Here is an 11,257-nt window from a genome sequence, read left to right on the forward strand (position 1 = left end):
TCTTCTTGTTTTGGCTCTGCAAAGCAGCCTTTTCAAGGGTTGGCTTGGGTGACAAAATGTCTTGTGTAGGCGTGGGTTTGTCTCCCTCTCGCTCTCTCTCCCTAAGATGTGTCCGGCATAGGCCAGGGTGCCACTCGAGGCCCAAACCAATTCTGGTTATCGCTTCTCGGCCTTTTGGCTAAGATCAAGTGTAGTATCTGTTCTTATCAGTTTAATATCTGATACGTCCCCTATCTGGGGACCATATATTAAATGGATTTTTAGAACAGGGAGATGGAAAAAGAGCTTGCTCTGTCCACTCCACGCATTGACCTGGTATTGCAGTACCTCCAGGAACGGTGCACCCCTTCTTAACCCAGTTTCCAAAAGCAGAACTCAATTCACCTGATTCATATTAGCCCGATTTAATGAATTGGAAGAAAGCATACGTCTTCATATGCACCTCAATTTGGCCCATTCACTTTTCACACTTCCTCCTTTTGTTTTTTATCTTTCACACTTTTGACTTTCTTTATTCATCCAAATAGCAAACTCATCACCACTCAACCTGACCAACTCGGCTATGTCCCCGTGCTGCAGTTCTCTGTCTTATCTAGATCATTTGCAATTGAATGGAATAGATCCCTTTTGGACAAAGTGGATTCACCTGCTGCTGCAGTGACCACAGGTGTGATAACATCTAGAATTGGCATCTGGTGCGATCTCTCCGCTTCCACTCCAAAGAAAGTTACCTGTTTATTCCTATCATGCATTGGTTTTTGGGGTTTTCTTTGAGTAATGATGATCTCTTTAGTAGTCTGTTGGCGCCCTCTCCTGGAGGAATAGTTTGCTTGCTCTTGGACATTCTAAAAGAGAGGTCATGATAGACATTGAGCTTCTGAGCTCAATTGGGGACAGTCATGGGTGATGAATGTTTGCAACCTACTGCGAAGCCTCATACCGCAATATAAGGAACGTCAAATACTAAGAAAGGGCGGCCTATGAAAGAATTACTACTTTCAATAAGTACACTTAAACGGCTAATTGGGAATAGAAAAACTGTAAAAAGCCCTCTGAGAAAGCCCCCCTCTAACCTTTGATAGTAAGCTTTTCTGTAGTCTGCCTGTTGATGTATTTTCCGTTTGAACTGTGCACAACATGAAGAGACGGAACACTGGCGGCTTGTCACAATGCCCCCCGATGACATCACAATAGCGCTGCTGCCTAGAAAACAAGCTGCGCAGAAGAAGTTGTTCTTTGGGTGGGAGGGTGGGCTAGTGGAAGGAGGGGGCAATCTCTTTTTTTCCCGGGTGGTAGGGGGATGACAGGAGAAGGGAAGCGGGTGGTGAGAAAGGTACAGAGGGCAGGGTTTGGGGGCTGGGAAGGAAAGGGAAAAGATTAGGGTTTGGGGATGATGAAAGGGCTTTCTACGGGTAAGGATGGCAAAGGGTGGCAGTGACGGAAAGTCAGGCAACCTGTCCTGTCCGTCTTTTTGTATCGTGAATTGGAAAGACTGCAAGGGGGAGGGGAGTTGCTTGCGCCCTAAAGGAGGAGTTATTCAGATTCATTGCAGTGGGCGGCGGCTGCAAAACGCACCATTCTTCTTGTTTTGGCTCTGCAAAGCAGCCTTTTCAAGGGTTGGCTTGGGTGACAAAATGTCTTGTGTAGGCGTGGGTTTGTCTCCCTCTCGCTCTCTCTCCCTAAGATGTGTCCGGCATAGGCCAGGGTGCCACTCGAGGCCCAAACCAATTCTGGTTATCGCTTCTCGGCCTTTTGGCTAAGATCAAGTGTAGTATCTGTTCTTATCAGTTTAATATCTGATACGTCCCCTATCTGGGGACCATATATTAAATGGATTTTTAGAACAGGGAGATGGAAAAAGAGCTTGCTCTGTCCACTCCACGCATTGACCTGGTATTGCAGTACCTCCAGGAACGGTGCACCCCTTCTTAACCCAGTTTCCAAAAGCAGAACTCAATTCACCTGATTCATATTAGCCCGATTTAATGAATTGGAAGAAAGCATACGTCTTCATATGCACCTCAATTTGGCCCATTCACTTTTCACACTTCCTCCTTTTGTTTTTTATCTTTCACACTTTTGACTTTCTTTATTCATCCAAATAGCAAACTCATCACCACTCAACCTGACCAACTCGGCTATGTCCCCGTGCTGCAGTTCTCTGTCTTATCTAGATCATTTGCAATTGAATGGAATAGATCCCTTTTGGACAAAGTGGATTCACCTGCTGCTGCAGTGACCACAGGTGTGATAACATCTAGAATTGGCATCTGGTGCGATCTCTCCGCTTCCACTCCAAAGAAAGTTACCTGTTTATTCCTATCATGCATTGGTTTTTGGGGTTTTCTTTGAGTAATGATGATCTCTTTAGTAGTCTGTTGGCGCCCTCTCCTGGAGGAATAGTTTGCTTGCTCTTGGACATTCTAAAAGAGAGGTCATGATAGACATTGAGCTTCTGAGCTCAATTGGGGACAGTCATGGGTGATGAATGTTTGCAACCTACTGCGAAGCCTCATACCGCAATATAAGGAACGTCAAATACTAAGAAAGGGCGGCCTATGAAAGAATTACTACTTTCAATAAGTACACTTAAACGGCTAATTGGGAATAGAAAAACTGTAAAAAGCCCTCTGAGAAAGCCCCCCTCTAACCTTTGATAGTAAGCTTTTCTGTAGTCTGCCTGTTGATGTATTTTCCGTTTGAACTGTGCACAACATGAAGAGACGGAACACTGGCGGCTTGTCACAATGCCCCCCGATGACATCACAATAGCGCTGCTGCCTAGAAAACAAGCTGCGCAGAAGAAGTTGTTCTTTGGGTGGGAGGGTGGGCTAGTGGAAGGAGGGGGCAATCTCTTTTTTTCCCGGGTGGTAGGGGGATGACAGGAGAAGGGAAGCGGGTGGTGAGAAAGGTACAGAGGGCAGGGTTTGGGGGCTGGGAAGGAAAGGGAAAAGATTAGGGTTTGGGGATGATGAAAGGGCTTTCTACGGGTAAGGATGGCAAAGGGTGGCAGTGACGGAAAGTCAGGCAACCTGTCCTGTCCGTCTTTTTGTATCGTGAATTGGAAAGACTGCAAGGGGGAGGGGAGTTGCTTGCGCCCTAAAGGAGGAGTTATTCAGATTCATTGCAGTGGGCGGCGGCTGCAAAACGCACCATTCTTCTTGTTTTGGCTCTGCAAAGCAGCCTTTTCAAGGGTTGGCTTGGGTGACAAAATGTCTTGTGTAGGCGTGGGTTTGTCTCCCTCTCGCTCTCTCTCCCTAAGATGTGTCCGGCATAGGCCAGGGTGCCACTCGAGGCCCAAACCAATTCTGGTTATCGCTTCTCGGCCTTTTGGCTAAGATCAAGTGTAGTATCTGTTCTTATCAGTTTAATATCTGATACGTCCCCTATCTGGGGACCATATATTAAATGGATTTTTAGAACAGGGAGATGGAAAAAGAGCTTGCTCTGTCCACTCCACGCATTGACCTGGTATTGCAGTACCTCCAGGAACGGTGCACCCCTTCTTAACCCAGTTTCCAAAAGCAGAACTCAATTCACCTGATTCATATTAGCCCGATTTAATGAATTGGAAGAAAGCATACGTCTTCATATGCACCTCAATTTGGCCCATTCACTTTTCACACTTCCTCCTTTTGTTTTTTATCTTTCACACTTTTGACTTTCTTTATTCATCCAAATAGCAAACTCATCACCACTCAACCTGACCAACTCGGCTATGTCCCCGTGCTGCAGTTCTCTGTCTTATCTAGATCATTTGCAATTGAATGGAATAGATCCCTTTTGGACAAAGTGGATTCACCTGCTGCTGCAGTGACCACAGGTGTGATAACATCTAGAATTGGCATCTGGTGCGATCTCTCCGCTTCCACTCCAAAGAAAGTTACCTGTTTATTCCTATCATGCATTGGTTTTTGGGGTTTTCTTTGAGTAATGATGATCTCTTTAGTAGTCTGTTGGCGCCCTCTCCTGGAGGAATAGTTTGCTTGCTCTTGGACATTCTAAAAGAGAGGTCATGATAGACATTGAGCTTCTGAGCTCAATTGGGGACAGTCATGGGTGATGAATGTTTGCAACCTACTGCGAAGCCTCATACCGCAATATAAGGAACGTCAAATACTAAGAAAGGGCGGCCTATGAAAGAATTACTACTTTCAATAAGTACACTTAAACGGCTAATTGGGAATAGAAAAACTGTAAAAAGCCCTCTGAGAAAGCCCCCCTCTAACCTTTGATAGTAAGCTTTTCTGTAGTCTGCCTGTTGATGTATTTTCCGTTTGAACTGTGCACAACATGAAGAGACGGAACACTGGCGGCTTGTCACAATGCCCCCCGATGACATCACAATAGCGCTGCTGCCTAGAAAACAAGCTGCGCAGAAGAAGTTGTTCTTTGGGTGGGAGGGTGGGCTAGTGGAAGGAGGGGGCAATCTCTTTTTTTCCCGGGTGGTAGGGGGATGACAGGAGAAGGGAAGCGGGTGGTGAGAAAGGTACAGAGGGCAGGGTTTGGGGGCTGGGAAGGAAAGGGAAAAGATTAGGGTTTGGGGATGATGAAAGGGCTTTCTACGGGTAAGGATGGCAAAGGGTGGCAGTGACGGAAAGTCAGGCAACCTGTCCTGTCCGTCTTTTTGTATCGTGAATTGGAAAGACTGCAAGGGGGAGGGGAGTTGCTTGCGCCCTAAAGGAGGAGTTATTCAGATTCATTGCAGTGGGCGGCGGCTGCAAAACGCACCATTCTTCTTGTTTTGGCTCTGCAAAGCAGCCTTTTCAAGGGTTGGCTTGGGTGACAAAATGTCTTGTGTAGGCGTGGGTTTGTCTCCCTCTCGCTCTCTCTCCCTAAGATGTGTCCGGCATAGGCCAGGGTGCCACTCGAGGCCCAAACCAATTCTGGTTATCGCTTCTCGGCCTTTTGGCTAAGATCAAGTGTAGTATCTGTTCTTATCAGTTTAATATCTGATACGTCCCCTATCTGGGGACCATATATTAAATGGATTTTTAGAACAGGGAGATGGAAAAAGAGCTTGCTCTGTCCACTCCACGCATTGACCTGGTATTGCAGTACCTCCAGGAACGGTGCACCCCTTCTTAACCCAGTTTCCAAAAGCAGAACTCAATTCACCTGATTCATATTAGCCCGATTTAATGAATTGGAAGAAAGCATACGTCTTCATATGCACCTCAATTTGGCCCATTCACTTTTCACACTTCCTCCTTTTGTTTTTTATCTTTCACACTTTTGACTTTCTTTATTCATCCAAATAGCAAACTCATCACCACTCAACCTGACCAACTCGGCTATGTCCCCGTGCTGCAGTTCTCTGTCTTATCTAGATCATTTGCAATTGAATGGAATAGATCCCTTTTGGACAAAGTGGATTCACCTGCTGCTGCAGTGACCACAGGTGTGATAACATCTAGAATTGGCATCTGGTGCGATCTCTCCGCTTCCACTCCAAAGAAAGTTACCTGTTTATTCCTATCATGCATTGGTTTTTGGGGTTTTCTTTGAGTAATGATGATCTCTTTAGTAGTCTGTTGGCGCCCTCTCCTGGAGGAATAGTTTGCTTGCTCTTGGACATTCTAAAAGAGAGGTCATGATAGACATTGAGCTTCTGAGCTCAATTGGGGACAGTCATGGGTGATGAATGTTTGCAACCTACTGCGAAGCCTCATACCGCAATATAAGGAACGTCAAATACTAAGAAAGGGCGGCCTATGAAAGAATTACTACTTTCAATAAGTACACTTAAACGGCTAATTGGGAATAGAAAAACTGTAAAAAGCCCTCTGAGAAAGCCCCCCTCTAACCTTTGATAGTAAGCTTTTCTGTAGTCTGCCTGTTGATGTATTTTCCGTTTGAACTGTGCACAACATGAAGAGACGGAACACTGGCGGCTTGTCACAATGCCCCCCGATGACATCACAATAGCGCTGCTGCCTAGAAAACAAGCTGCGCAGAAGAAGTTGTTCTTTGGGTGGGAGGGTGGGCTAGTGGAAGGAGGGGGCAATCTCTTTTTTTCCCGGGTGGTAGGGGGATGACAGGAGAAGGGAAGCGGGTGGTGAGAAAGGTACAGAGGGCAGGGTTTGGGGGCTGGGAAGGAAAGGGAAAAGATTAGGGTTTGGGGATGATGAAAGGGCTTTCTACGGGTAAGGATGGCAAAGGGTGGCAGTGACGGAAAGTCAGGCAACCTGTCCTGTCCGTCTTTTTGTATCGTGAATTGGAAAGACTGCAAGGGGGAGGGGAGTTGCTTGCGCCCTAAAGGAGGAGTTATTCAGATTCATTGCAGTGGGCGGCGGCTGCAAAACGCACCATTCTTCTTGTTTTGGCTCTGCAAAGCAGCCTTTTCAAGGGTTGGCTTGGGTGACAAAATGTCTTGTGTAGGCGTGGGTTTGTCTCCCTCTCGCTCTCTCTCCCTAAGATGTGTCCGGCATAGGCCAGGGTGCCACTCGAGGCCCAAACCAATTCTGGTTATCGCTTCTCGGCCTTTTGGCTAAGATCAAGTGTAGTATCTGGTCCGGGTCAGCTTCGGCTGAGAAACCAACACCCGGTTGGAGGTCTGGGTCAGCTTCGGCTGAGAAACCAACACCCGGTTGGAGGTCCGGTTAGCCTTGGGCTGAGAAACCAACACCGGTTGACGGTCCGGGCAGTTTCGGCTGCGAAACCATCAACTAGTAGCTCTCTACTCCACTTGGGTAAGATGCCTGGGTGGACGCTGGGAGCAACGACAAGGCTCAACCAGGCTTCGGCTTGGGGGAGCACCGAAGATCCCTGACCCTTGCTGTGGCCTTCTGGCTCGGAGGGACGGGGTTGATTTTTGGGGACCCTCTCCTCACGGTGGGGTCCACACGAATCCTAGCCTTTGCACTGTTTTTGGTGTGACTTCGGTCATACATTTTTTGTGGTGCTTTGGAAAGCTTCATTAAATCAAAATCTGTTCTTATCAGTTTAATATCTGATACGTCCCCTATCTGGGGACCATATATTAAATGGATTTTTAGAACAGGGAGATGGAAAAAGAGCTTGCTCTGTCCACTCCACGCATTGACCTGGTATTGCAGTACCTCCAGGAACGGTGCACCCCTTCTTAACCCAGTTTCCAAAAGCAGAACTCAATTCACCTGATTCATATTAGCCCGATTTAATGAATTGGAAGAAAGCATACGTCTTCATATGCACCTCAATTTGGCCCATTCACTTTTCACACTTCCTCCTTTTGTTTTTTATCTTTCACACTTTTGACTTTCTTTATTCATCCAAATAGCAAACTCATCACCACTCAACCTGACCAACTCGGCTATGTCCCCGTGCTGCAGTTCTCTGTCTTATCTAGATCATTTGCAATTGAATGGAATAGATCCCTTTTGGACAAAGTGGATTCACCTGCTGCTGCAGTGACCACAGGTGTGATAACATCTAGAATTGGCATCTGGTGCGATCTCTCCGCTTCCACTCCAAAGAAAGTTACCTGTTTATTCCTATCATGCATTGGTTTTTGGGGTTTTCTTTGAGTAATGATGATCTCTTTAGTAGTCTGTTGGCGCCCTCTCCTGGAGGAATAGTTTGCTTGCTCTTGGACATTCTAAAAGAGAGGTCATGATAGACATTGAGCTTCTGAGCTCAATTGGGGACAGTCATGGGTGATGAATGTTTGCAACCTACTGCGAAGCCTCATACCGCAATATAAGGAACGTCAAATACTAAGAAAGGGCGGCCTATGAAAGAATTACTACTTTCAATAAGTACACTTAAACGGCTAATTGGGAATAGAAAAACTGTAAAAAGCCCTCTGAGAAAGCCCCCCTCTAACCTTTGATAGTAAGCTTTTCTGTAGTCTGCCTGTTGATGTATTTTCCGTTTGAACTGTGCACAACATGAAGAGACGGAACACTGGCGGCTTGTCACAATGCCCCCCGATGACATCACAATAGCGCTGCTGCCTAGAAAACAAGCTGCGCAGAAGAAGTTGTTCTTTGGGTGGGAGGGTGGGCTAGTGGAAGGAGGGGGCAATCTCTTTTTTTCCCGGGTGGTAGGGGGATGACAGGAGAAGGGAAGCGGGTGGTGAGAAAGGTACAGAGGGCAGGGTTTGGGGGCTGGGAAGGAAAGGGAAAAGATTAGGGTTTGGGGATGATGAAAGGGCTTTCTACGGGTAAGGATGGCAAAGGGTGGCAGTGACGGAAAGTCAGGCAACCTGTCCTGTCCGTCTTTTTGTATCGTGAATTGGAAAGACTGCAAGGGGGAGGGGAGTTGCTTGCGCCCTAAAGGAGGAGTTATTCAGATTCATTGCAGTGGGCGGCGGCTGCAAAACGCACCATTCTTCTTGTTTTGGCTCTGCAAAGCAGCCTTTTCAAGGGTTGGCTTGGGTGACAAAATGTCTTGTGTAGGCGTGGGTTTGTCTCCCTCTCGCTCTCTCTCCCTAAGATGTGTCCGGCATAGGCCAGGGTGCCACTCGAGGCCCAAACCAATTCTGGTTATCGCTTCTCGGCCTTTTGGCTAAGATCAAGTGTAGTATCTGTTCTTATCAGAACAAACTGAGCTAGCTACACTTGACGAGATACGATCAGGGAGACGAGCTCCGAAGCCCAGCCGAGACCGGAAGAGGGAGATCGGACGGAAGAAGAGCTTGGCAGAAAGAAGCAAGAAGACGAAGCCTCGGAGAAGACTTGGGGAGACCAGAGGAACTTCGAGGAGGAACACAGCGGGAGAAGACACCCGGAGAAGAATCCAAGATCCAGCTCCGGGAACTCAAGCAGGAACCAGCCATGGCAAGCAAGCCAGAGAAGGCAGCCAAGAAGGCTCAGGACCCAGGGACCTCCAGGAAGGCTCATCCAGAGGCTTCTTCGGCCCAAGAGGCCCCTACCTCCGACGCCAGCCAGCCGGAGGGAGCCCGGACGCTGCCTGAAAAGGCTCCAACCCTGGAGCCTTGGATGCGGCAGACGGTCGCCCTGAAGCTAAAGGCGGTGGATGGTAGGTTGCCGGACATGTCCAGCGACGTGTTCTGCAAGAAGATGATTCTGGATCAGGGCTTCTCCAGGGCGGAAACCCTGAGTGTCCAGACCTTCATGACTGGCATTTTTCTGGTAACCTTTGCCACGGTGAATGCCTGCAGGAGATACTGGGAGGCGATGAACGCAGCGATGCCGGACTCCCCTTTTCATTCTTTTTTAGGATCCTGTCCTATACAGAGGGATGAAAAGAGGATCACGGTCTCCATGCGGAACCCGCACACCCCAGGAAGAGACATCTCCACGTTCCTGGGACGTCTCTGCACAGTGGTGAGGGAGCCATCCCACATCCTTAACGGCAACGGATTCTGGACGGGTAAGTGGTCAGTAACCGTTCGACTCTACAGGGAACCAGCATCCGAGGATGGTCTCCAGCACCTGCCCCCGACATTCTCTCTGGGAAACTCCTTTGGTCTCATCTACTACCCGGACATGCCACACAACTGCAGGAAATGTGGCGGGAAAGGGCATTCGATGAAGACCTGCAAGGAGGACGCCTGCAGGGTTTGCCGGGTGACGGGACACAGCTCCAAGGACTGCCCAAAGAAGAAGACTTGCAACCTATGTGGACAGGTGGACCACCTTTACAAGGACTGCCCACAGCGGGAGAAATCCTGGGCAAGGGTTGCCGCGGCGACCCAGTATCGGGTAGTCACAGCTTCGTCGACCAAGGCAGCTACGACCAAGGCCACAGAGGCCAAGGACAAGGCGGCCAAGAACCCGGCGACCGTGGCTCCAGCCGATGCCCCAGCAGCCACGGAGTCCAGGAAAAAGAAGGGTAAGAAAACTGTTGCCCCCTCCCTGGTCCCCCCCCCTGTCACCCCTGTCCAAACCCCTCCCCCCCCCGGCCAACCCTACTGAGGATTCCACTACCTCCACCTCATTCCCCTACTCCTCAGTTGGTCTCCTCACCCCCCCCCCAAAGCCCACTCTCCCTCCCCAGACCATGAGAGCAGAGGGCCTCAGCACTCTTGCACTTTTCACCGAGGAGGATTTTCCAGCTCTTGTCTCCTCAGGTACAGGCCAAAGGAAAAGGAAGGTGGAAGATAGTCCTGTCGCAGAACCTTCCAAGCTGTTCATTGTGGACCTCAATCCACCCCAGGAAGAGGAGGATGGCCTCCTCCCAGAACCGGACGTGTTGGAGCAGATGGTGGAGTCCCTTGTGGCCGAAGAAGAAATGGAGGAGTCGGAAGCCACTGAGGCACCATCCCTGCTCGATCAGCTAGAAGAAGAGGGTCTGCTGGAGATACCCTTACCAGCAGGTGCCAAAGAGGAAGAACCGCCCGACCGGAGTGGTAACTAAGGCACACCGCCTGCTCTAACTTTCTCTTTCCTCCAATGACTGCTAACATTAACATCTTTTCCATTAATGTTAGGAGCATCAGAGACAAGTTCCGACGTCAGACAATTTTTGCGTTCCTTAACACTCAGTCTAGTGATGTATTTTTCCTGCAGGAATGCTCCCTTCCCTCCTCTAGGTCCTTCAACCATCTGGCCAGGGAGTGGACCCATGGCCCATCCTACTGGTCTGGCGGGGGCGACTGTAGGTCCGCGGGGGTCGCCGTGCTGATCAGGGGAAGCGCCTTCACATTGGACTCTGTTCAGGAAATCGTCTGCGGCAGGTTACTGCTCGTGGATGGCACCTGGGCGGGAGAACCTGTCAGGTTCATCAATGTGTATGCTTCTCCTGTGAAGAGCGATCGACTGGAGCTCCTCCAAGCCCTGCGCCCTCAGCTCGCTACCGCCAGGACGGTAGTGATGGCCGGGGATTTCAACTGCCCGATTGAGGAGGATGGACGCAGTTCTGGAACGGCTGCCAAGTTGGACGTCACATCCAAACTGCTCATTGAGATGGTGACCGAAGCCTCTCTTGTGGACGTTGTTGGCTCCATCGGACACGGATCTGTGAACTATTCATGGTGCCGATCCGATGGCTCGCTGCGTTCCAGGATTGACTTTGTGTTTACCTCTCGGGCGGTTGGGCGGAGTGGGCACTCGATGGTCCCCTGCTTCTTCTCTGACCACAGAGCCATTCACTTTCAAGGTGTGCTGGGCCATGGCTTCCCCATTGGCCCGGGCTCCTGGAAGCTGAACTGCTCTCTGCTGGAAAAGGGTGAGATTCTGGAGGAGCTTAGAGCTGCCTACTCCACGTGGCGGGCCTACAAGGCGGGCTTCCAGTCTGTTTCTGACTGGTGGGAATACGTTAAACTCGAGTTCCGTTTCTTCTTTCAGGCAAAGAGTCAACAACAGGCGTG

General features: G+C 49.3%; 5 non-coding genes and 2 pseudogenes across 5 annotated transcripts; all 7 read left to right on the forward strand.

The window, feature by feature from the left end:
- The first annotated feature begins 158 nt into the window (after window positions 1-158).
- Window positions 159-349, forward strand: LOC142280191 (U2 spliceosomal RNA). Its single transcript, XR_012742537.1, has one exon. It is a non-coding gene; the product is annotated as a U2 spliceosomal RNA (small nuclear RNA).
- A 1,387-nt stretch (window positions 350-1,736) lies between these two features.
- LOC142280192 (U2 spliceosomal RNA) lies at window positions 1,737-1,927 on the forward strand. The gene has a single exon (XR_012742538.1). It is a non-coding gene; the product is annotated as a U2 spliceosomal RNA (small nuclear RNA).
- A 1,387-nt stretch (window positions 1,928-3,314) lies between these two features.
- On the forward strand, window positions 3,315-3,505 carry LOC142280193 (U2 spliceosomal RNA). The gene has a single exon (XR_012742539.1). It is a non-coding gene; the product is annotated as a U2 spliceosomal RNA (small nuclear RNA).
- A 1,387-nt stretch (window positions 3,506-4,892) lies between these two features.
- LOC142280194 (U2 spliceosomal RNA) lies at window positions 4,893-5,083 on the forward strand. The gene has a single exon (XR_012742540.1). It is a non-coding gene; the product is annotated as a U2 spliceosomal RNA (small nuclear RNA).
- A 1,387-nt stretch (window positions 5,084-6,470) lies between these two features.
- On the forward strand, window positions 6,471-6,542 carry LOC142280201 (U2 spliceosomal RNA; annotated as a pseudogene).
- A 345-nt stretch (window positions 6,543-6,887) lies between these two features.
- Window positions 6,888-7,083, forward strand: LOC142280198 (U2 spliceosomal RNA). Its single transcript, XR_012742542.1, has one exon. It is a non-coding gene; the product is annotated as a U2 spliceosomal RNA (small nuclear RNA).
- Window positions 7,084-8,470: 1,387 nt separating this feature from the next.
- LOC142280200 (U2 spliceosomal RNA) lies at window positions 8,471-8,560 on the forward strand (annotated as a pseudogene).
- The last annotated feature ends 2,697 nt before the right edge of the window (window positions 8,561-11,257 follow it).

This window comes from Anomaloglossus baeobatrachus, unplaced genomic scaffold (genome assembly GCF_048569485.1).
Source record: "Anomaloglossus baeobatrachus isolate aAnoBae1 unplaced genomic scaffold, aAnoBae1.hap1 Scaffold_4490, whole genome shotgun sequence".
Classification (NCBI taxonomy): Eukaryota; Metazoa; Chordata; class Amphibia; order Anura; family Aromobatidae; genus Anomaloglossus; species Anomaloglossus baeobatrachus.